Here is a 27,240-nt window from a genome sequence, read left to right as displayed (position 1 = left end):
ACACCCTCTACCGTCTGGACCGGGACACCATAGCCGCCATTGTGGACATGACACAGGCTGACCTTGTCAGCATGATAGATAGCCCAACCGCCATCCCACCCCTACTGAAGGTGGTGTCTGTACTCCACTTCCTGGCCACAGGCACCTACCAGCACACAGTCGGACAGTTGCATGGCATTTCTCAGCCACTGTTCTCACGGACACTATTGCAAGTGCTCGATGCCCTCCTGAAGCACGCAGACGACTACATCTCTCTACCACGCTCGGAGCAGGAAATTACCAACACAAAAGTGGGATTCCATGCACTTGCCGGCATACCGGGTTGCATTGGTGCCATCGACTGCACCCATGTGGAATTGGTCGTCCCACATGCCATGGAGGCCCAGTACCGCAACCGGAAACAATTTCATTCCCTGAATGTACAGATGGTGTGTGACTCCAACAGGATCATTACACATTGTTGTGCCCGATTCCCTGGATCAACCCATGATTCTATGGTCTTGAGGAACTCTACAATACCACGCTACATGGAACGACACGCAGGGAACAGATCCTGGCTACTCGGTGAGTCTCATTACATGCATGATGATGTGGGGTATGTGAATTGGCAATGAACTGCCAGGAAGGGGGGGGGGGGTGTGCGTACGTATCAATGGCATTCCACATCATACGTTTCTCGTCCACATACAGGTGATGCTGGATATCCACTGAAGAGATGGCTCCTCACACCAGTCCGGAACCCACGGGACCAGCATGAGGAGGACTACAACCATGCCCACTCACGTACCCGTGTAGTCATAGAACAGGCATTCGGCCTACTGAAGACTCGTTTCCGCTGCCTCAGCAGGTCTGGCGGGGCACTCCTGTACCGCCATGAGAAGGTTGCAAAGATGGTGATGGCATGTGTCATGCTCCACAACATGTGCGTACGTAGAAATGTGCCCATGCCCCCTGACGCAGAACTGCAAGCACCTGATGATGGTCATGATGAGGGTGGGGATGTGGCAGCACCTCATGGAGTCTGCGAGGCACCGGAGGGCCGTGACATTCGTCAGCATCTCATTGATGTATGCTTCTAGCACTCACGCCTGGTGGCTGATGCATGGACACGGGACTCGTGGCACTGCGTGTGTCTGGGACATGCACAATATGGACTGTACGCCTATGATGGCCTAGTACACAAAGATCAATGTCCACACTTCTCATTGGTTGATCGTGCACTTTTTATGGCATATGTGATATCATGTTGAACACCCTATCGACCCGCCACCCAAGTGAGCCCAACACACCCCCTCCACCCTCCTACCTCCCACCCGAACACCAGTGTCCAAAGATGCTCATTGTCAGTGGGCTGTCGCTATTGCATGCCCCCTCTGCGGGTATCAGGGGCACCCCTGCCTGTGGAGCGCAGGTTCCTTCCAGATCTACGTTGGGGGCTGCCCTGGACGGAACTTGCAACGGATGATGTGTCTGCCTGCTCACGTCCATGCATGTCCCTAAGGGTTTGCGAGAGCTCAGTGAGCACACGGCGCACTGCGGCAAGTTCGGCACATACGTCTTTGGACGTCGCATGCAGTTCCCCCCTCAGGCTATCGGTGCTACTCTCCATTTGGACTCTCAGGCTCTCGGTGCTACTCTCCATTTGGACTCTCAGGCTCTCGGTGCTACTCTCCATTTGGACTCTCAGGCTCTCGGTGCTACTCTCAATTTGTGCCCTTAGCGTCTCTGTACCTCTCTCCATTTCTGCCCTAAGTGTCTCTGTTGATGTTTCTATGTCTGCCTTGGTGCCCCCACATTCATCGGCATGGCCCTTGAGGAGTGTGGCCATTTGCTGCTGTTGGACGATTAACTTGTCGAGGGACTGTTGCCTCTGCTGGGCCATGGCCATTTGCGGTGGTGTCACAGAGGGGCTGTTGTCCTCATGTTGCCTTGCCACAGGGCTTGTGGGGGATGGCCAGTCGTCGTCTTGTGGCTGCACCTGCGTGGTATCCTCATGTTGTACGGGAGGGGACAGACAGGGGGATTGGGACAGGTCATGGATGGATCTGACCTCGACATCCCCGTCTTCTGTGTCCGAGCATGCTGCCATCAATGGGGTGTCACCTATGGTGCTGCTGCCACCAGAGGCAGTGCCTTCTGTGGCATCCATTGGGGGGACCTGTGGTGGTGGTGTTGTGTCTTGATGCGTGCAGCTGAGGTGGAGGGTCTCTGGCCGTTGGTCTTGGCCCTCTTTGCAGGTGTGCTGGTAGGGGTGTCCTGTAGCTCGTCGTTTGGATCGGACCCTGTGGTGGAGTAAAGGAGGGCGAGGGTTATTGATGGGTCAGTGGGAATTGGAATGGCATTGTATCACATGCATTGGGGTGGTACCTGAGGGTGATTTGGGTCGGGGTCTTGGAGGTGCTTTGATTTGTGTGTGGAGTGAGGGTGCAGTTGTTTGGCAGCCTGCAGTTAGGGTGTGCCTGCTGCACGTGTAGTGCGTGTATTAGGGGTTTTTAATTATTTATGTATTTATTGTGGGTTTTGACGTGCGCTTTCAGGCCGATGTGTGTGGACGTTCTCCTGGACATGTGTTTCTGTTGCACTATGTGGACGCATGGTACTTCACATGGTTGGACTTTGTGGATTTGGCATTGTTTTATCTGGCCCTCCTACCTGAATCTTCGGATGTCTGCACTCCTTTCTCCATCCCTCCGACTCCCTCTATGCTCTCCATTCCGATGGTGGAGGCACAGATTTCTTCCCAGGGGGTCAACTTGATGGGTGATTCAGGACCTCCCCCGGTGGCTGTGGCAATGTTGCGGTTGGCAGAGAGTATGCTGCGGACGCGTATCCGCAGGTCGTCCCATCGCTTGCGGCATTGCTGTGGGGTGCGGGGTGCGGTCCCCACCGCACTTACCCGCTGTGCCACCAGAGCCCATATGGCCTTCTTGTTTGCAAGTGCCGTCCTGGTCATTTGCGTGGAGAAGACGACGGCTGCATTCTCCTGGAGGGTCTCTGTTAGCACGGTGAGTTCCTCACGGGAGAAGTGGACCTGCCGCTTGCGGTCGCACGCTTTCTTCGCTACTTTTCCCATTTTTCGTGGTTTCGCTAGGGTGGTTGACGGGTTGGGGTGTGTTTCAGGGTAGTGATTTTAGTGGTTGTGTGGTTTTGGTGTTTTTATAGGTGTACGCCGGGATGTTTCCCGTTCCGGGCCCATGTTTTAACTTCCGTTTCCGTATATTTCCGGGCACCGTACTTTCCGGTAGGCGCACACTGCGGTGACCGCTAAGTGGGGTGGCGGTATTGCACCTAGGACGCCGTACGGCGGCGGTGTGGGCCGTTTTGGGGTCATTTCCGCCATCGCGGACTTTGCACTTCCGCCGTGGCGTGGTGCTCGTGCTCGATGGGTCGGAATGGGCCGCACTTTGCTCCTTCGTACAATGGCGGAAACGCTATTTACGCTGTGGCGCTCCGGTCAGTCGCTTTCCGCCAGGGTCGTAATGAGGGCCTATGTCTAACTGAAGACATGAGGTTGTTCACTTGACCTGTATTTGTAACTGGTCTAGGGAAACCAAATCGGCATTTGGTTTAGTATTTCCCTTTGTTTTTGTATTTGCAACGACAATATTTGCCACATTTATGTCTTTGAAATTGTAAAATGTGTGCATGAAGATCACTATTTGTGGATTCTGATGGAATTTCACAACTGCCATATTTTTCGATAAACTGTAAAACAGTGGCATCAATGTCTTCACCAAATTTAGGAGCATCTTTAATCCATAAAAGCATGTGGATATGTGGTGCGCCTCTGGCTTGGTATTCTTTTCTCCAAAAGAAGTGTTGCACTTCTCCAAGGGGAGGAACAGTTTTATTACAAATAAAATGTAGCATAGCAATGAAGGGATGGTGAAAATATCTTGAAACATTAACAGGATCCAAAGAACAATGTTCTCCTGGTGTTAGTATATCTATGTTTGTTTTGTTTTTATTTGATATGCGTAGGAAATCATGTAAATCTTGCCATGCATATTCTGCACAATTTAGGTGGTAATTCATAGAATTCAGCGCACAGGTGGCGCACGCGGCTGGCGCACAGTGTGCGCGTGCGAATCCCTGAGCCAGCCGCGTGTGCCAAAACCCATTTCCGCGCACAGCGTATTCATGGATTCCAGCTACCAAAACCAGCCGTGGCGCACAGTGGCGCAGCGACCCTGCAGCAGCGCCAGTTACGCCCCCAAGAACGCCTCTCGCGCAGGGAAAAGCCATCAAAATCCCCAATCCAGCGCAAAGGGCTGCGCTAACCCTGTACCAGCACGGCAAGCGGGCTATGTGTATCACTGGGGTGCGTGGGAAGTACCTCACTTCATTTCAGCAGGGTACGTGCATTTCAGGGGTGCGCGGGAAGTTTCACATGCAATTCCATCAGGGTATGTGTATTTCAGGGGTGCGCGGGAAGTTCCACACGCAATTTCAGCAGGGTACGTGTATTTCAGGGGTGCGCGGGAAGTTCCACACGCAATTTCAGCAGGGTACGTGTATTACAGGGGTGCGCTTGAAGTTCCACACACGATTCCATCAGGGTACGAGTACATCAGGGGTGCGTGGGAATTTTCACACGTGAATTCTGCAGGGTACGTGTATATCAGGGGTGCGCGGGAAGTTCCACACGCGAATGTCCTGGCTACGTGTATTTTGGGGTGCGCGGGAAGTTTCACACGCGATATCAGCAGGGTACGTGCATATCAGGGGTGCATGGAAAGTATCACACGCGATTCCATCAGGGTACGTGTATTACAGGGGTGCGCGGGGAGCACCACATGTGAATTGCACGTGTGGGTCCTCCCAGGTGTTCCCTCTACACCCTCCATGGCCCCTGCAGGTGGCTCACACCACAGGGACCTACCCTGCACATGTCCTGCAGGCACCCCATCCACCATGGCCATGCCCCCCAGCCAACCCACATGTCAACTTGCACTACTGCCCACCAACGCATGTCCCCCTGCGCCCCCAGCCACCAGGGGCATCCTCCACCAGGCCCCCACCCATGTCTCCCACCACCCCCACCCCCAGCAGTGCAGGGACACCCTCCACCAGGCCCCCACCCATGTCCAACGCATGTTCCCCACCACCCCCACCCTCCAGCAGTGCAGGGGACCCTCCACCAGGTCCCCAACCATGTCTCCCACCACCCTCACCCCCCAGCAGTGCAGAGGTACCCTCTACCAGGCCCCCACCCATGTCCAACTCATGTTCCCCACCACCCCCACCCCCCAGCAGTGCAGGGGCACCCTCCACCAGGCCCCCACCCATGTCTCCCACCTCCCCCACCCCCAGCAGTGCAGGGGCACCCTCCACCAGGCCCCCACCCATGTCTCCCACCACCCCCACCCCCTGGCAGTGCAGGGGCACCCTCCACCAGGCCCCGCCCCACCCATGTCTCCCACCACCCCCACCCCTCAGCAGTGCAGGGGCACCCTCCACCAGGCCCCCAACCATGTCCAACTCATGTCTCCCACCACCACCCCCCAGCAGTGCAGGGGCACCCTCCACCAGGCCCCCACCCATGTCTCCCACCACCCCCATCCCCCAGCAGTGCAGGGGCACCCTCCAACAGGCCCCCACCCATGTCCAACTCATGTCTCCCACCACCCCCACCCCCCAGCAGTGCAGGGGCACCCTCCACCAGGCCCCCACCCATGTCTCCCACCACCCAGCAGTGCAGGGGCAACCTCCACCAGGCCCCCACCCATGTCTCCCACCACCCCCACCCCCCAGCAGTGCAGGGTCACCCTCCACCAGGCCCCCACCCATGTCTCCCACCACCCCCACCCACCAGCAGTGCAGGGTCACCCTCCACCAGGCACCCACCCATGTCCAACTCATGTTCCCCAGCCAACATGTCATCACAATCTAGATCCCTGGTCCCTATGGTCAGCCTCCAAATGAAAAACATCCACCCGAGTATTGCATCCACCCACTCATAATTGGCAATTACATGACAGAACACCAATTGTTTCATGCATATCATGATATGGGTTTTGAGATTCACTGACACCCATTGGGTGAATGTGAGGGACATGTGTTTGTTTTGAAACTTGCAATTGGTGTTCTGTCTTCTAATTGCCTTTTCAGAGTGGGTGGATGCAATACTCAGGTGGCTGTTTTGCAATTGGAGGCTGACCATAGGGAGCAGGGATCTAGATTGTGATGACATGTTGGCTGGGGAACATGAGTTGGGGCCTGCTGGCAGGTGCCCCACAGTGCTGTGGGGTGGGGGTGGTGGGGAACATGAGTTGGACATGGGTGGGGGCCTGCTGGCAGGTGCCCCTGCACTGCTGGGGGGTGGGGGTGGTGGGAGACATGGGTTTGATTGTAAAACCTGATCCTTTTGTTGCACTTTTTGTCATAATTGTGTAGCTGTCATATTTTGAAAGTGTGATCCTGATTTTAATATGTGTGCAACTCCGTAACATAAAGTTGCTAGTTCACTTTCAAAGAGTAGGTGGAATATGTATTCCACATTTTGGGATCTAAATCTGGGATCTTCAGAATACATCCGTAATGAGCGGTATTCTGAAGCTGATATTTGAATCGGTCTATCATCATACATTCCTCCTTTGCCAGTAGGAAAGAGTAGAGGAAAAGCATGTGCTTCTATACTTTTTTTTACATATGCTGATTGGTGATCCTTTAGTTTGACGCATTTGGTATGTTTCCAGCGCTTCTTCTATGGTGTCATTAGAGTGTAAAGGATGAATTGTATAATGGTCTAAAGTATTTGATATTGTAGCAGGATCTAGTAGCTCAAATTGACCAGTTTGTTGTGTTTCTTGAATTATTTCAGTTGTATCTTTCAAGTTTTCTTCAATATTAATTTCTTTGGAATATTCATTATTCTCTTTAAGATATTGTAAGGCTTGTCTAACTTTATGTAAATCTACCAGCTGTTGCCATATGTTTTTGTCTTTTGCAGGTACTCCATTTACTAAGATAATTAAAGATTGCTACATTGGTCGTTGACTCCTAGAGTATGCACATTTTCTTTTAGATCTAATGGTAAATAAACTACTTTTCCACGAATGCCTCTTACCAGTTCAGAGGGAGGTAATTTTGCTGTTTTTGGTTGAAGGCGTATTATTGCTTGAAATTGGTGTACTGTATGAATTCTGATGCTCTCATATAAATTAAGTTGCTGTAGGGGTTTTGGTAGTGGGTATAATTCAAAATTATTTGTGATAGCATGTGAAGGAGTTTGGTTGTTGTCAAGTTTTGTAGTGCAGTAACTGCAAAGTATTAAGGGGTTCACTTATTTCGTATTTGTTTTCTGCTACAAGGTAGAGAGCTAATTCAAACCATTTAGAATCTTCATTGTCTTCTATTTTATATGATAGGTCTACAGATTCCGTGTTAGTTTTATAAAAAGTTCTGCGGCAACATACACATACATGGTTTGGTACTTCAGCTGATGTACTTTTAAATTTTAGTATTTCTTTTTTGTATGTGTTTAGCAAAAGGTTGCCATGTGTAGAATTGTTGCTAATTTGGTTTAAAGCTATTTCATTCTGTAAATGGGTTTCACTTTCAAAATATTTTTTCTGGATATAGTCAATTTCTTGAAGTATGTCATCCGCTGTACCATGTAGAAGAATGTTATTTAAATTTGCTAGTGCTAAAGCAGGACTTTTAGCATAGTACAGTTTATAGACTTTATTTCTTATAGTTGAATGATGTGTTGATATTCTTTTGATATCATGGAAGGTGGTTTTACAAGTAGGTCCTGTAATCCAGGCCAATGAATGTCCTTGTAGTCCTGCGTATTTGCGCACTGACAGGTATCCATATTTTGCAGTAGTTTAATTTTGATTTTGTCTTTGCTTTTTACATATTGATTGAGAAATTGGCGTAAAGACTTGAAAAATTGTTTGGGAATGTTACATATTGACGTGCATGGCCATTTGTACACTAGATGTTCTGATTCAGTTGAATGGAGGGGTAATTCTAAGTTTTCAGTGCATATTTTTGTAAGGAGTACTTCTTGTTCCATTATGTTATTATTAACTTTTTCATAACTCATTTCCTATGATAGGTTTTAAGCATTGATTTTTCTCCTATTTTTATAAGATTTTGAAGGACTTTGTGTCGGAACATTTTGGCTAAAATACTTTTCTTGTTATGCTTACTTTGCACTATATTAAAATTTAAAGAAGTAGTTTTATCTGTAGTGGTAGCTGATTTTCTGTTAATTGTTTTTTGGTTTGTTTTACATTTTGATAGAGGAGGCAAAGTTTTTGTACTTGAAACTTCTTGTGTTTCACTGAATGACTGTATTAGCTGTTTTGTTTCAACTTTTTGTACAAATTCTGCTAGAGATGGATGCTTATGTTGGACACTTTTATTTTCATTTGCTCTACTTCTGCGTTGTTTTCTATGGACTTGATTTTTGGTAGGCATTCTTTAGGGTCTGTTGAAAAAAATAAAGAAGGTATGGGCTGGGTGTTCTGCAATGTATATGTGCTGTGTGCATGAGTGTTTGAGTAAGATGATAAAGATGTATGTAATGGTGTGTGATTGTGCTTTGGGCAACTACAACTAGTAGGGATGGGTATTCTTGAATTAATGTGTTACTAAACTGGGGTTCGGATGACAGAAAAAAGTAAGCTAGTGGTGTGGAGAAGTACAAGTAGTAAATCTAATGCTATACAATTAAAACAGTTGTTTGTTCTATAACATCAAAATTCTAGTGGCTGAGTTGGGTAATTTGTGTGTCGAAAAATAGGAATTTGTGGGCCATTCTGGCAGTAAATCGCTGTTTAACAAATGGGGATTTTTGGACAGAATGGTGCACAATCTCTGTTATTAGGCACAGAAATAGCATGAATTAACCTTACAGTGTGTTTGAGTAATAATACAAATATTATGGTGATATTCTACTTACTTTTTTTCTAAAATTAGCAGTTTAATTCTTAGTTCTTCTTTGTTCTTGAAATTCGGCTGCTTCTTTTCAGGAGAATGGTCTTCACTGCAATTGTAAAAGAAACAAATTAGTAATTCTGTTTGTATATAGCATTGTTTTTAATTTAGATATTGATTTTTTTTAATTGAAATCCTCAGCGCCTTCCTTAAAACCATTAAAACTATCTTATTCACATAAGATACGTCGCACCAGTTCAATACATATGATATGTTCTTAATGAACAAATTGTATTGCAATGAGTAACTGTAACAAACAAAATATCTTTAGTATGTATTGTGAAATTCATAATGTACCACTGAATACCACCATTTCTGTAAATAAGCTGTTCTAGGTAATAGAGCCTTAATGTCATGCTTAAATTAAAGTAATCAAATAAATAAATAAATACATGCAATTGTATAAGTATTATTTTTTGAGATTTGAACATAGAGTGTGCATGCATGCAATTTTGTTTGAATATATGTAGTCTATAAATTTCATTTAAACAATGTTAGTTTAACGTAATTTGATAGTGTGTGTATAAAGAAAGTAAATAGTATAAAGGTTTATAAGTGATAGTTGATTTTAGGAAATTGGAAAAAAGACAGTAGATTCATTTTACAGATTACACAAGCTAAAAGTCAGTTGAAAATGTGTTCATGTACTGTACAGAAAATATGCATACCTGTAATTTGTGTTCATGCATATGGATATGCATAGAGCTGCAAGTAGAAATCTTGGAGACTTGTACAGTATTTCTTGTAGATGGTGCTTGCCAATGATATGACACTTGTACTCAGAGAGATTCACAGTACATTTGCAGTGCTGATCTATGATGATGCAGTTAGATGTAGAGGTCTTGAATGTGATTGGTGCATGGTCATGTGATTTCTTAGCTACATCCAATGAGGGAATGGCACAGAGAGTGAAGTGGAAATGGTAGAAGGGCTGTTTATGTTACAATATGTCCACGGATATGGCGGTAGTTCGCGGACATCGGGAGTTACATCCAGGGTTTTTTGGGTTCAGAAGTCATGCAAATGAGAATGAGCAGTGAAAGGGATTGGTCAGGAAAGTTTAGTGGGTGTGTTGTGCCAGGAGAGAGTTTCTCAAATACTCTTTTTGCTGAGAGAACAACAGATAGCTATGGCTGTGTGTTTCAGAAAACAGATTGTTTGGATTTTGGGAGATTTGTGGATACATTGGTTGAAGGTGCATGCAGAAAGCTATGGAGTAGCTGTAGGTCTTGGATTTCTACATGTGGAAGTACACTGGCATGGAGTACGTGGAATGACGTGGTTGGACTTGCTACCTCTCTGTGCTACTTTGGAACCAAAGCAACATCCAGACATAATTGTAATTCATTGTGGAGGGAACAGTTTAGGACATGTGTCTGGAATTTCTTTGCAATTTTCTATAAAAGAAGGACTTTGGAAAGTCATGGACATGTTTCCTAATTCTCAAGTAATATTTTCATGGATTTCGCAGAGACAAATGTGGCTTTGTTCTTCTTCATTTGGTCCACAAATGGAAAAAGCAAGGCGCAATGTTAATAAGGCTGTTTGTGCATTTCTAAGAGATTTTGGCATGTCCTCTTTTCACAATGAAAATATTATGTTTCGTAGTACATACATTTTTCGCAGAGATGGAGTCCATTTTAATCAGAATTTTCTGAGAAATGTACAAAATTCCTTGCGACCTTTTTTAGAAATACAGCATCCATTTTGAAGTAGGTGTGAAGTATTTATAATTTTTGACATACAAACACCTCCCAAAGGCTCTTTTCAGAGCCACCACTTCCTCCCAGAGAAAAATGCAATGGTAACAATAGGGTAGCACCCCAATTTTTTTAATGTTCGCGAACTGTCTGCGGACTTTTAAGACATACAAAGGGCCCTGATTTATTTATCTTCACTTCTATTTTTTAACTGTGAAAGGCGGCTCTGAAAAGAGCCTTATTTTTTTTTTTTTTGGTTTTTTAGACACGACACACTAGTAGAGGAGGGGAAAGGAGGGTAAAGGGGGGACACCAACCACAGGGATAAGAAAGGGCGAGCTGAGAGAGGAAGATGTAGAGTGGGTTTTATTTGGGTAGTGAGCAGGTCTTCTCGTGCTCTGAGATGATAGTCTCAAAGGCACTCCAAAGTCGCTCCCCCCTGCAGAGTACTGTGTCACAGTACATGCATACAACTGTGACCCTCGAAAGGTAAGGGTCATCAGAATTCTGTATGGCCTGTGAGGCAGCTTGAGGAGGACGCTGTCCCACAGAGGTGGTCCTTGTGGTGACAGGATCAGAAACGGAGGATGAAGTAGAGGAAATCAACCTACTACGTTCTTCACAAGGTACAACCTTGTGAATAGCCCCAGAGTGAAATGACTTCAGATGTCGCTTCATGGTCGTGCTCCCAAAACTGTACGAACCGTGCTTCCCGCGACTGAGTATCATTTTGCACTCATTGCAGATAACACGGTTCGCACGTGCCTTAGGACCATTCCCATAAATGGAAAATAACTGCCACACCCAAGACTCACATCTAGTGTGGGTATTAGGGATTTCCTCTACCTCATTCTCGTCATCCTCTTCTTCCATCTCTGCATCCTCACTCCTGTTCCCCTCTTCAGGCCCTTGGGAAGGTGGTGGTGGTGGAGGGGGTGGGGGTGGTGCTGAAGCAGGTGCAGCAATAGGTGGCAGTTCTGCAGCCAGGGATGCCATCTCGATGGTGTAATCAGCAAGTTGCTGGAGAAATAGCTGTGCTCTGAAGAATAGCCAGAAACACAATGAGAATAAGCTCTTTGGCGTGGTCTTTTATAGGGGTGCTTGTACGCGGTTCGCGGACATGCATGCTCTCCGCGGACAGATCGAACACAAAAAAGGGTTCAAAAAGTTTCAAAATATATGTACAAACTCAGAATTACTATGTGGGACTTGTGCCATGATGAGTTTTTATGGAAAAATATTGTGGATTACTCGATAATGTACTTTTAAATTGTTTGAGGACACGAACAGTGTCCGCATTCCGAACATGCGATCAGCATGCGCGCGGTCACATGATCCCTTCGCGAACAGGTCCACGAAGGAAGCTCCTGTCTGCAGGACACCAAATGCACGGACATTGGTTTACGCATGCGCGTTGATGTTCTACGGACAGTGTTCGGGTCCTGAATTAATTAAAAGTGCGTCACACATCAAACAAACATTTCTGGACATTGCATATGTTCTAGAACAGTTTAAACTTGCTAGCAAACACTATGGACAGATATAGTGTTCTTTAGGACACTTCCATTTTCGTTTGATTACAAACTTTTCAGGACATCAATTGTGTTCTTAGAACAGTTTAACTTGTTAGCGAACATTAGGGACAGGTATAGTGTTCTTTAGGACACCTCCATTTTCGTTTAATCACGAACATTTCAGGACACCAATTGGGTTCTTAGAACAGTTTTAACTTGCTAGCGAACAGTACGGACAGGTACAGTGTTCTTTAGTACACCTCCATTTTCATTTAATTTCCAACATTTCAGGACACCGCTTGTGTTCTTAGAACAGTTTCAACTTGCTAGCGAACAGTACGGACAGGTATAGTGTTCTTTAGGACACCTCCATTTTCGTTTAATTACGAACATTTCAGGACACCGCTTGTGTTCTTAGAACAGTTTCAACTTGCTAGCGAACAGTACAGACAGGTATAGTGTTCTTTAGGACACCTCCATTTTCGTTTAATTACGAACATTTCAGGACACCAATTGGGTTCTTAGAACAGTTTCAACTTTCTAGCGAACAATACGGACAGGTACAGTGTTCTTTAGGACGCCTCCATGGTCGTTTATTTACGAACATTTCTGAACACCCGCGCTGTCCGCATACATCTATGGGAAGTAATTACAACACAATATGAAATGTAACTTTTTTCACATATATTAATAATTTATGACAGAGAAGGTGAGGCAGAATCAGAAACAAAAACAGGAGAATTAGGGGTTTCAACATGATTGGTATCAGGTGAAGAAGGGATGGAAGTCTCATCAAAACATTTTGGATTATGGAGAGGGTTTGGGGATAATTGACTGGGATATGGTGAGGGGGGACAAGTACATGTGGGACAATGGTATGAGGTTTTTGTTTTAAAATGATCCTCATCAAAAGTTTTCAAATAATTAAAATTGCTCAATAATAAATCATTTTTTTTCTTTTAAGCTGTCAAGCGTGTTTTCCATAACAGTTTCTTCAGACATATTTTCTATTTTGGTATGCTCTGTACAAAAAGAAATATATGTGTTAAATATATATAAATATATAAAATAATAACAATTAAATGGTTTATATTGTAAAGTGTGTACCATTAGCTTCACTATTTTCTGACATTTCGTCATGTGGGAAGTGCTCCTCTAGCCATTCCAGAGTACTAGACATTTCTGTGCTAAGAAAAAAATATATAATATTTTTTTTAATCTAATACAGAAAGTTTATAAAGATATGAGTAAAATGATGTACACTTACTATTTCAGGTAAGGTATGTTCTGAGTGCTCTGTAGGTCTGGTCCTGGTCTTAGTTGTGGAGTGTCTGTGAGGTAATTATGTTGGAAGCTTATTTATCTTCTCTCGGTATTTTCCATTTTAGAATGTATTGTATTTAAAAGAATGGTTATATAATATATATGTGTACTACTTTTTGAATGTTTTAAATGTTATCATGATGTAATATAACAATTAAACATACCCCCCCAGACTTTTTAGGTAGTGGTACTGTTGTCCGAATATGTCCGCGGACATCAAAAATGTTTGCGGACATTACATTCAGTAGAAGTGGTTCAGTATGTTCCATATTACATGTACATAAAGTCAAAGTTACTATGGTTAAGCTTTGCTACTAAAAACCTATGAAATTCAGTGAAAAAACTTTGTTAAAGGGACGTTATGGTTAAGTTGTGCTACTAAAAACCCATGAAATTCAGTGAAAAAAAATTGTTAAAGGGACGTTATGGTTAAGTTGTGCTACTAAAAATCTATGAAATTCAGTGAAAAAACTTTGTTAAAGGGACGTTATGGTTGCAAGTAAAACCGAAAAACCCTTGAAATCCACCAGTTATGTTAAGCTAAGCAACCATATCTCACGCCACCACCGTGCACTGCTAAGACTAACACCCAGGACATCAAAGATGACATCACAAATGTCATTGATGACATCACATTTGCATTTATCTTTCATGAAAAGTCTGTACAAGGGTTTCTTATTGTAATTTAAAAAAAAAAAAGTGTCAAGGATTATTGGAATAAATATCAAGTGCTAATTTGTCCATCCAGTATATTAAGGTACTCATGTAGAAACATAGGCATTGTGTGCAGCATACATGATGGAGGTGCAATATTCATAAACTTACCATGTTGAATAGTGAAATGATAACTGTTTTCTTAATAGACTTTTGCATACTGTGAAACATGTGATAAGTAGATAATAAAACCCACTTACTACATAATTGCATTATTATAGACAAAACACAAAGAAACAACACCACATCCAAATATGAGTATATACAAGGACATTGAAGTAAGAAAAGAAACAGCAGTAGTAGCAAAAAGTGTTCATAACCTAACTGATTACCTTTATGCAGAGAAATGATTGCTCTGTTTCAAACCTGCTACTTACCCTACGTATATATATATATATCACATGATGTGCCTGGACTCTAAGGAAAGTAGTGTGAATACAAGATATAAAAATAGGAACATATACAGGGAAAGTACAGTAATAAAAAACAACAGTACTATCAGAAAGTGCTGACAACTCTACTGATTATTTTAATGCAGAGAAAGGATTGCTGTCTTTCAAGCTTGTGTCTTCCCCTATGTATATGTTTCATATGATATGACTGGACCCTAAGGAAATTATTGTAAGAACATACTTGAAGGATAAGTCTACAAATATACTACCTTTTACACTTTTAATTCGTGACTGTTACTGAAGAAAACCATGTGGCCTAGATATGTCAGTAAAGGAAAAAAGGGGGAGCCAGACATGTGATGTCATCAGTGATGTCATCAATGACATTTGTGATGTCATCTTTGAAAAATATATGGGCCACTCTGAATCTTTTTCTAAAGTTTGGTGAGAAATCGTCCAGGGGGAGGAGAGTTATAGGGTGGGCACCAAAATGTCTTTTATTCCCATAGACTGAATGGGGGAAAACTTTGCGCATGGCTACAGGTGAAACCGCTGGACGGATTCTGACAAAATCTGCGGCAGGTACAGGGGCTTGGTCCAGAAAGCGTGCTTTTGTACATTTTGTCACCATACATGCATTACGTTCAGTTATTATTATGAAAAAGTAGGTCTGAAATAAATAGTGATGTCTAAGTTCACTCTGCGGTCACAGTTCTCTGTTCGGTCGAAAATCATGAAACCAATTAGCTAAGGGGCAACCGTCATGACCGCGTACACACGATGTCTCTGCCTATTGGCTGCTGCGAGACGTCTTCTGCGTCAGATGGTTTGGATGCGCCCGACATCTTGGATCCGCGGAAAGCGGAGTAACAAACAGCGTACGCATGCTTTTTTCATTGTCCTATTTTGCAGTGCCACAGCGCATTGGGAAAGGTTCACACAGTAAGAAATGGGTGATCTGTGCATTTGTTCCTCGGCCGTCAAGATGTAATTTCTATGGACACCGTGTACGTACGGTAAATGTGGGGGATAATAACGATAGCACTTCAGTCCATATGGTGGGCAGGAAATTTGTAACACTTCACTGCATGTAGTGGATAGGAAATGTGTAACTCTTGAAAGCACACGGTTATATGTAGGCACATTGAAAAGGACAACATGCCGTGCCCGTATTGTCTTTTGTAATGCCTATTATTACAATCATTAGTACTCCAACAAAGGTGGCACATGCTACGGTGGTAGTGGGCAGGGGCTAAAGTGTTTACATACGGGTGATTAAAGCATTTGTTCTGGGGGTCGGTCGTCAGGATCCAATGTGTATGGACATCTTGTACGCACAGTACACTTATACCTACTTATTGAAGTATGTTCTACGGCCTCCATGTACGCTCAGAAAAGGAGGGGTCCAATAAGGGCAGTATTTGAGACGTGCATTGCACAGGAGAGTTTTTAAATTTGAACGGACACGTCTGGTGTTAGGGAACATTGAAATTGTCTACATGCTGTGAATACATTACCGTTTCCAATGCCTATTATTATATTCATTAGTACGCTGCCATGGTACACATGCTCCGGTGGTTGTGGCCAGGGCCTAGAGTGTTGGATGCATGGCCGTCGGCCATGCACCCAAAAACAAAGAGGTGGTTGTGGGGACATCCTGCACTCTTGTGTGCAAGGCCGAAGGCCATGCACCCAACAATACACTTATACACACTTACTGTGTCCAATGCCTATTATTATCTTCATTAGTACGCTGCCATGGTTGGCACATGCTACGGTGGTTGTGGCCAGGGCCTAGAGTCTTGGAAGCATGGCCGTCAGCCGAAGGCCGAAGGCCTTACTTCCTAGAATCTAGGCCCTGGCCACTACCACCGCTGCATGTGCCAAACATGCATACAGCCCTTGTGTTGCATTTTCATTGGGAAGTTGTGCGAAGTGTGTGCAGTGTTGGGTCCATGGCTGAAGCCCATGCCCCCAACAAGAAAGTGGTAAGTACTACACTTGGAAGACACTTCACACCCATCCCATGTAAGATCTACAGACATACACCTAGGAGGGAAGCCTCTGGGCAGAGGTGCAGCAGAGTAACACACCTATAGAATAACCCCCACTACCACACATCACTGAGGTCGTTGTTGGGGACACCCTGCAGTCTTGGGTGCATGGCTAAAGCCCATGCATGCAATACTGAAGTCATAAGCAGTGGAGTTCCAAGTTAATATGGGTGTGGTGGATTCTGGTCGTTATTTTGATGCCCTAGTTTCTTCACTTCATGGCTGCAGACGATGGTCCGAAAAGTAAATTTATAAGCAGCTACCACATATGCAATGATGGTTGTGGATAGGACCTGTACTCCTTGCAACTTGTTTGTAAGGTGTAGGTGGGAGGTTACTCACCGCAGATGAAAGGCCAGCCTGCGGGCACTGCAGAATATTACAACCACACATTAGGCGAGTACATTCCCATGTGCAGAAAATGCCTGCCAATATACTTACTCCTTACTTCGTTCAGAATACAGAAACATTTTTTTCTGTTTGGTTTTCGTAATTGGTGGAAGTATCACTTTTCCCATTTCTGTGATGAAAGAAAAAAGTGTGTTAATGTTTTCAGATTTTCCACATTTACCACATTGCTTAAAAGACAGTACATTTTTTTTTAGACCCTCATTTTTACTTTACAAACCCGTGTACTGTGCATTGCGCTCAGTTTCTGAGTTTGCTATTCTAATCCTTGGGTCTGGAAAAAAAAATCCTTCTCGGATTAAAAAAACCCTTCATTTCTTATGCAACTAAGTACTTCATTTTTTCTTTCAGTGCTTTCCTCATTTTTCTGATCAATCTTATGTTTGTTGCCTTCCTGCCTATTTCTATCAACAGTTAGATACATGTAGGCGTATTCAAACTGTGCATTTGTTCCTACGGATTTCCAATACTCATTCATTTGTGTCGTTGTTACATCCTGTTTCCTTCATCTTTCCCATTAATGTTTTCTTTGTTGCCTTCCTGCCCATTTTCAACTACAGTTGGCTAGGTATAGGCGTATTCTGCCTGTACAGTGGTTTCCAACAATCTGTGATAATCATTTATTAGTGTCATTTTTCCATCCTGTTGGGTAGTTAGATACCACACGGGGCATGAGCGGGGGGTAGGGGAACAGGACAGAGACACGGGGCATGAGCGGGGGTGGGGGGAACAGGAGGGAGGCACAGGGCATGAGCGAGGGGTGGGGGGAACAGGAGGTAGACACGGGGCATGAACAGGGGGTGGGGGGAACAGGAGGGAGACACGGGGCATGAGTGGGGGGTGGGGTGAACAAGAGGGAGACACGGGCATGGGGGGTGGGGGAACAGGATAGAGACCCGGGGCATGAGCGGGGGGTGAGGTGGGAACAGGACGGAGACACGGGGCATGAGCGAGGGGTGGGGGGAACAGGAGTGAGACATGGGGCATGAGCAGGGGGTGGGGGGAACAGGAGAGACACGGGCATGAGTGGGGGATGGGGGAACAGGAGAGACACGGGGCATGAGCGGGAGGTGGGGGGAACAGGAGGGAGACACGGTGCATGAGCGGGGGGTGAGGGGAAAAGGAGGGAGACACGGGGCATGAGCGGGGGATGGGAGGGAACATGAGAGAGACACATGGCATGATTGGGGGTGGGAGGGAACAAGGGAGAGACACGGGGCATGACCGGGGCGTGGGGGGAACAAGAGGGAGACACGGGGCATGAGCAGGAGGTGGGGGAACAGGAGGGAGGCACAGGGCATGAGTGGAGGGTGGGGGAACGGGAGGAAGACACGGGGCATAAGCGAGGGGTGGGAGGAAAAGGAGGGAGACACGGGGAATGAGCGGGGGTGGGGGAAATGGGAGGGAGACAAGGGGCATGAGCGGGGTTGGGGGAACGGGAGGAAGACACGGGGCATGAGCGGGGATGGGGGAATGGGAGGGAGACACGGGGCATGAGCAGTGGGTGGGGGGAATGGGAGGAAGACACGGGGCATGAGCGGGTGGTGGGGGGAACAGGAGGGAGACACGGGGCATGAGCGGGGGTGGGGGAACAGGAGGTAGACACAGGGCATGAGCGGGGGGTTGGGGGGAACAGGAGGGAGACATGGGGCATGAGCAGGGGGTGGGGGGAACGGGAGGGAGACATGGGGCATGAGCAGGTGGTGGGGGGAACAGGAGGGAGACACGGGGCATGAGTGGGGGGTGGGGGGAACAGGAGGGAGACACGGGGCTTGAGCAGGGGTGGCAGGAATAGGAGGGAGACAAGGGGCATGAGCGGGGGTGGGGGAACAGGAGGGAGACCCAGGGCATGAGCGGGGGTGGGGGAACGGGAGGAAGACACAGGGCATGAGCGGGGGGTGGGGGGAACAGGAGGGAGGCCCAGGGCATGAGCGGGGGTGGGGGGAATGGGATGAAGACACGGGGCATGAGCAGGGGGTGGGGGGAACAGGAGGGAGACACAGGCATGAGCGGGGGGTGGGGGGAACAGTAGGAAGACACGGGGCATGAGCGGGGGGTGGGGGGAACAGGAGGGAGACACGGGCATGAGCGGGGGGTGGGGGGAACAGTAGGGAGACACGGGGCATGAGCGGGGGGTGGGGGGAACAGGAGGGAGACATGGGGCATGAGTGAGGGTTGGGGGGAACAGGAGGGAGACACGCGGCATGCGCGGGGGGTGGGGGGAACAGGAGGGAGACATGGGGCATGAGCGGGGGGTGGGGGGAACAAACAGTAGGGAGACACAGGGCAAGAGCGGGGGTGGGGGGAACAGGAGGGAGACACGGGGAGTGAGCAGGGGGTGGGGAGCAGGAGGAGACACAGGTCATGAGCGGGGGGTGGGGGAAACATGAGGAAGACACGGGGCAGGAGCGGGGATGGGGGAACAAGAGGTAGACATGGGGCATGACCAGGGGGTGGGGGGAGAACGGGAGGAAGACACGGGGCATGAGCGGGGGATGGAGGAACAAGAGGTAGACACGGGGCATGAGCGGGGGGTGGGGGGAACAGGAGGGAGACACGGGGCATGAGCAGGGGGTGGGGGGAACATGAGAGAGACACGGAGCATGAACGGGGGTGGGGGGAATGGTAGGAAGACACAGGACATGAGCGGGTGGCGGGGGAACAGGAAGGAGACACGGGGCATGTGCGGGGGTGGGGGGGAACAGGAGAGACACGGGGCATGAGCGGTGGGTTGGAGGCAACAGGAGGGAGACACGGGGCATGAGCAGCGGTTGAGGGAACAGAAGGGAGACACAGGGCATGAGCAGGGGGTGGGGGAACTGGAGGTAGACACAGTGCATATGTGGGGGGTGGGGTGAACAGGAGGGAGACACGGGGCATGAGTGGGTGGTGGTGGGAAGAGGAGAGACACGGGGCATGAGCGGGGGGTGGGGGGAACAGGAGGGAGACACGGGCCATGAGCGGGGGATGGGGGGACAGGATGGAGACATGGGGCATGAGCAGGGGGTGGGGGAACAGGAGGGAGACAAGGGGAATGAGCAGGGGCTGGGGGAACGGGAGGAAGACACGGTGCATGAGCGGGGGTGGGGGAACAGGAGGGAGACACAGGGCATGAGCGGGAGGTGGGGGAATGGGAGGAAGACACGGGGCATGAGCGGGGGGTGGGGTAAACGAAAGGGAGACACGGGGCATGAGCAGGGGTGGGGGAACAGGAGGAAGACACGGGACATGAGCGGGTGGTGGGAGGAACAGGAGGGAGACACGGAGCATGAGCGGGGGGTGGGGGGAACGGGAGGTAGACACGGGGGAATGAGGGAGGGGTTGAGGGAACAGGAGGGAGACACGGGGCATGAGCGGGGGGTAGGGGGAAGGGGAGGGAGACATGGGGCATGAACAGGTGGTGGGGGGAACAGGAGGGAGGCACGGGGCATGAGTGGGGGCTGGGGGGAACAGGAGGGAGATACGGGGCATGAGCGGGGAGTGGCGGGAATAGGAGGGAGACAAGGGCATGAGCAGGTGTGTGGGAACAGGAGGGAGACACGGGGCATGAGCGGGGTGGGGGGAAGAGGAGAGACATTGGGCATGAGCGGGTTGGTGGGGGGAACAGGAGGGAGACACGGGGCATGAGCGTGGGGGTGGGGAGAACAGTAGGGAGACACGGGGCATGAGCGGGTGGTTGGGAGGAACAGAAGAGAGACACGGGGTATGTGCGGGGGTGGTGGGGAAGAGGAGGAAGACACGGGGCATGAGCAGGGGGTGGGGGAACAGGAGGGAGACACGGGGCATGAGCAGGGGTGGGGGGGAATGGGAGGGAGACACGGGGCATGAGCGGGGTGGGGGGAATGGGAGGGAGACACGGGGCATGGGCGGGGGTGAGGGAATGTGAGGAAGACATGGGGCATGAGCGGGGGTGGGGGGAACAAGAGGTAGACATGGTCATGAGTGGGGGTTGGGGGAGGCAGGAGGAAGACACGGGGCATGAGCGGGGGTGGGGGGGAACATGAGAGAGACACAGGGCATGAACAGGGATGGGGGGAATGGTAGGAAGACACGGGACAAGAGCGGGGGGGTGGAGGGAACAGGAGGGAGAACCGGGCATGAGCGGGGTGTGGGGGGAACAGGAGAGACACGGGGCATGAGCGGTGGGTTGGAGGGAACAGGAGAGAGACACGGGGCATGAGCGGGAGGTGGGGGAACAGGAGGGAGACACAGGGCATGAGCGGGAGTGGGGGGAACAGGAGAGACACGGGGCATGAGGTGGGGTGGGGGGAATGGGAGGGAGACACAGGGCATGAGCGGGGGTGGGGGAACGGGAGGGAGACACAGGGCATGAGTGGGGGATGGGGGGAATGTGAGGAAGACATGGGGCATGAGCGGGGGGTGGGAGGAACAAGAGGTAGACACGGTCATCAGTGGGGGTTGGGGGAGGCAGGAGGAAGACACGGGGCATGAGCAGGGGTTGGGGGAACATGAGAGAGACACGGGGCATGAACAGGGGTGGGGGGAATGGTAGGAAGAAACGGGACATGAGCGGGGGGTGGAGGGAACAGGAGGGAGACACAGGCCAAGAGCGGGGGGTGGGGGGGAACAGGAGAGACACGGGGCATGAACAGTGGGTTGGAGGCAACAGGAGGGAGACACGGGGCATGTGCAGGGGGTGGGGGAACAGGAGGGAGACACAGGGCATGAGGTGGGGTGGGGGAACAGGAGAGAGACACGGGGCATGAGCGGGTGGTGGGGGGGACAGGAGGGAGACACAGGGCCCCTCTACCATGCATGCTCCTCGGACAGCTTACACCACTTTCACCTGAGCGGTTGATGGTTGGTGCCGGTGCCTGACGTCCCTCTCCCTCTGGGTCTGTCCTGCTTTTGCATCTTACTGTGCAGGCGGCAGATCCCGCTCCTCGGCCCTCCGCAGGCCACTGTGTGGCGATGGCATGTCTCCTGGCAGTCTTCAGCAGCCCGGGATGGGTTGTATGCAGGGTCTCTGTTGCCTCTAGATGCGAACGATAAACAAAGATGGCGGGCGTCTCTGAAAATATGACACACTGCACGCTTCACCGCAGCCAATGGGAGAGTGCGTCACATGTCCGCGGACATCACGCAAGCGCTTGCCCAATCGCTGCCCTGTCCTCGGAGCGAACAGGGAAGTGTGTCCGCGAAGCAGACATAGATATCACTAATTTTTTTCACTTACATTTTTGTCATTTTAAAAAAAAACTACTGGGTGGATTTACACCAAGCACATTTTCGGGACCAAGCCGCTGCTCCTGCCGCAAATTTGGTGTAAATCTGTCCAGCGGTTTGGGCTGCAGGCGTGAGAAAAGTTTTTTCCCAGTATGTCTAAATAAATAAAATTTGACAAAGGGAGGTTATGGTCAAGTTACGCTAATAAAAACCTATGAAATTCAGTAAAAAAAACTTTGTTAAAGGGACGTTATGGTTAAGTTGCGCTACTAAAAACCTAAGAAATTCTGTAAAAAAAACTTTGTTCAGAGTAAAACCGAAAAACCCCTAAAATTCACCAGTTATGGTAAGCTAAGCAACCGTAACTCGCACCACCATGCACTGCTAACATTAACACCCAGAACATCAAAGATGACATCACAAATGAGCGTACCTGCTGCATCTGTGGCAATAGTGCCATTCAGGAGACGGCCAGCCATGTCCTCACTTTGTGTAGCAGTATGGAGAAGGTATATATGAAATATCTCAGTAAGTTTGTCCACCTCGAGAACTCGATAAAAGACTCCACTTTCTGGGATAATTGTTTAAACACGCAGAATGGGAGCAAGCATATTGCACTTTTTTGGGTATGGAAGGTGGTGGAGACACATGTAAACCTGGTCTAGAGCTGTAATTAATCATAGTAAGTCGGGATTTAGGATATACCTAATAGCTGTACCATCTGGGGAGCACAAATAAACTGTTAACATGCAAGTGCTTTAAGGAAAACAGGCACATGAGCCTGGGAACTATTTGATTAGCCAATAGCACATAATTATGGCTTGGGCACCCTAGGAGAGACGGCGAAGGAAACCAGAAATTTATGGGAATAACAAGTCCTGATTCTGGCTTGAAATGCATTCGATATTTTTTACCTGTGAATTATCTGCTGATTTGGTGAATGGTCGCCAATTCACTCTTTCTGCTGCTATGATTGTGAATAAGACACAGTAAGGCTTTTAGGTCTTTGAAATTGATACTGATACTAATACTGTTTTATCTGTTTATCTATTTTATCGGTATGGCACATGTATTTAGCTGGGTTTTTATTGTATTTTAGGGAATTTCTTATGATACACTTGTAATATCAGTATAATTATATATCATGAGAGGAACACATTGAATGGAATTGAAATCTATTTTACAAGATGTTGTATGTGGTATGTTAAATAATGAATGTATAGGTGTAAAGTTTTAATTTCAAAGTATAACACATTAAATAAATTAAGTACATTATTTACTTTTCACTGTCCTGACCGAGAGGTGTGTTATTAGCAGATGTGGAGTTAAAGAGTGCATACACACTGTTATTGGTGGACACTTTAGAAATATTGTCTAGAGGTAGAACAATGGAGAGAAGTTCAGAAGAGGATGCTAACAAATTATTCAATGGTTTCTCAGGTGTTGAATCTCATTGTTCAGAAGATTGCAGGACAAACCTAATTTTGAGAATGGGACTAACAGTGATGTCAATGACATTGGGCACATTTATGAGAAGCATTGGTTAAGTCATTATTTTGATGAATGTGTATGACAGCTGGATGGCATGTGCTTCTAATGCCAACCATTGAACTCTACAGTCAGTCAAACCCAGGTCAATGTTAATATGTAGCTTCTCACAAAAACACATTAACCAAAACACCCAGCTGTCACCAACTCCCACACAGTTTTAGCTTTGGGCATGACATCTGCACTCTGTCACTGTCTACTTGTGAACATGCATGGTTTCTTGTAATTCAAGCAATAATAGCAGCAGGGCTTGGATGATGTCAGCATGTGTGTACTTGCAGTTGGTAGGCTTGATTTGTTCTCTATTATGTTCATGGATGGAGGCGGTCAAAGTGAAAATGTGTCAGCCATTTTGGTAGTTTGGTAGTTTGGGAGTTTAGTCCTCTTTTAATGTGATTGCTTTTTGAAAGGTTTGATAGGGATCATTGTGACTTTACACTTGTCATTCTGCTTGCAGAACGTCTACTCTGCTGACGATGAGTGCTTGGCTCATGTGAAAAGGTTTGGATCTTTTGGAAAAGTTGACAGTGATGTTTGGAAATACTTTCATATGTCATGGTTTACTTCGACTATGGTGGGTTCAAGGTACATTAATCAAGTTGTATTTCTTGTGTACTGAAAGTCATAAATCTGGTTTATGAGAAATGTTATTACTCTGTGCAGTATATGTGCTTTTACAACAGTGGTTGAGTAGCAATATGAATGGTAAAGCAAAGTGAAATTGAGAAATATATTTGCCATGACTACGGATATCTGAAAACAGGTGGCATTAGTAATTATCCCTTTCTGTTGTGTCTACTTTACAATAATTAGTACACTTTATGGTTTGAAAAGAGGAAGTGGCATAAGTAAGTGTTTTTGCCTTCTATATTATAAGGTGTAGGTTTTTTAAAGTGTGTGTAATAAGAGTGCACTGTAGGTTCTGTTGGTCTACTGAATGGTAAGGTTGTATGGGAAATGTATTTTAGAAAATATGAAAAAGTGTAGGGTGAAGTGTTTTCAGACGGTCGGTCCTATTACAAATACATTTGAGCACACATATTGGATGACTTTTGTTTTTGGGTTGTGGAAGATAAATGAACAGGTCAAGAAATCTGTATATTCAGTGTTTAAGTGGGTGCATGATGGGTTAGTTTTCACATTGGAATTCTAAACTGTGAACGCAGTAAATGCTATTTGCGATGCCCATGCGATAGTTAATTAAATGTTTTATTGTGGACACTGTTTGATGTGTTTACATGGTAAGTGGTACACTCAGTAGAAATGCAACTGCGATAAACACGTTTCCTTAAAGGGAAACATGTACTTTTAATTTTAAAGAGCGATAGCTGTGTGCACATGATGAGCACTGTTTCGAAATGAGAGTATATGCTGAGCAACATGGACATTTTGTGAGAGAATGTTTAAATTTAAGTGTGCATATTTCAAGTTATGTTTGTATGACATTACATGAAAAATGCATTATCAATGCCTACCAATAATTGAAACCGGGTGACATGTGTAATACTTCCTTTCACTGTAATAAAGGTGTTTAGCAGTGTGCACATATTTTGAGAGAGCTAGAGAGATTCAAATTGAGATTTGCTGACTAGAAGCAAAAAGCAGCTCCTGAGTATGAGGGATAACCAGGTAGATAGGACTTAGATCTGGATAACCAGCAGCTAGAACAGAGGTATAGATAGGTTAGGGACTGAGTGGGCAGAGAACACTCAAAATCGGTAAATGCATACTCAGAATTGCTGTGTGGGCATTTATAGATGTTAATGCCACTGAGGTGGGTAACTACATGATCCTTAGACCACACTTCATAGACAAATCTGCTACAACTCTTAGCTAATAGATAATGTGCAGCAAATGTAACTTTGCGGCAGATGCAAACCGTAATTTCTTTTGCAAATTTTACTCTATGCAATATGCTGCAAATGGGACTTCAGTGTATGTTATATTCTCCTTTATATACATTCCCAAACATACACATTAGCTTTAGGCCACACTTGTTAGAGAAGGAAGTATTACTAATGTTACAGGCGTTTATTTATGGCTAACCAAGTGAAATGCATTTTTGATATATTGGGAAACAAGTATAATAGGAAATGTGTAGACTAATAATTCAATATATAGGATTTGGCAGTAAGTATTAAATATGCTTTTATTCCGGCAGTATAGATGAAGAAAAGACATGGGCAGACACGATGGAAGGAAGGGACAATGTTTGCAGGGAAGAAAAGTTTCTAAATCTCAAAATGTTCAGGCTGAAGTTTCATGTTCTGTGTAAACTTCTAATGACACTATTTTATTAATGTATGCTAAAGACCAAGTATGTGGAAATATACAATTTGAGAGAAAAGCCATGGCAACTACTGAACTCAATGGAACCAATCAAATTGCCAGTAAGACTGGTGATAGAAAAAGTCTATCAACAGAATTGCATCACATAAAGAAATGGCACATAATTAAAACAATTGTAAGAAGCAGGATTAAGAGTGTCCCTAACAAAAATCTTTTGTTCTCGAGAGTTCTCAAATCTTTTGAAAAATCATAGGGTGAAGCATTTCTTGCTGAAATAAACATTTGGAGGACTACTTACAAAGGCTTTTCATCTGAAAAGGGAATTGTTTATTTTAGTGTTGAACAAATTGGCTTGAGTGCTTTTGAGTGCAGTTGGCATCAGGAAAGGCTCAGTGAATTCAACGTGCTTGGATCTACAACTTTTTACTATGGTCATATCGTTATAACCTTAAAGCATATTGGGCTTTCACTTTGGAGTTTTACTGAACCAGGCATCCAAGACACGCCCCCTCTGACATCACTACTTAAAGCAGAGGGTGCGCGCATTTGCACACGCACCTTTGCTCGTGTGCTTTTGAGTGCAGTGGTCAGCACGAGAGGCTCCGTGAATTCAACGGTAAGTGAGAAGGACTGCTACGTTTGTATTAACTTAACCCAGACAGAACTGTAATCATGCAATGTAACACTGCTAACCTTGTTTTTACAGTGCTTGGATCTACATCCTGTTACTGTGAACGTATGTTATAACCGTAAAACACATTGGGCTTTCACTTTGAAGTATCATTTCTATTTTACTGAACCCATCCTTAAAGCCACACCCCCTCTGACATCACAGCGCGCACATTTGCACGCACACATTTGCTCGAGTGCTTTTGAGTGCAGTTGGCAGCAGGAGAGGCTCCGTGAATTCAATGATACATGACAAGCACTACTATGTTTGTATCAACTTATCCCAGCAGGAACTGTAACCGTACAACCTAACGCTGCTGACCTTGTGTTTACAGTGTTTGGATCTTCATCTTTTTACGGTGGATGCATCGTTATAACCTTAAAGCACATTGGGATTCACTTTGGATTATTATTTCTATTTTACTGATCCCGGCATCTAAGCTAAGCCATGCCCCCTCTGACATCAATACCTAAAGCGCAGGGCGCAGACATT

This window comes from Ambystoma mexicanum, chromosome 5p (genome assembly GCF_040938575.1).
Source record: "Ambystoma mexicanum isolate Mex_15411 chromosome 5p, UKY_AmexF1_1, whole genome shotgun sequence".
Lineage (NCBI taxonomy): Eukaryota > Metazoa > Chordata > Amphibia > Caudata > Ambystomatidae > Ambystoma > Ambystoma mexicanum.
This window is presented reverse-complemented; position numbering follows the sequence as displayed.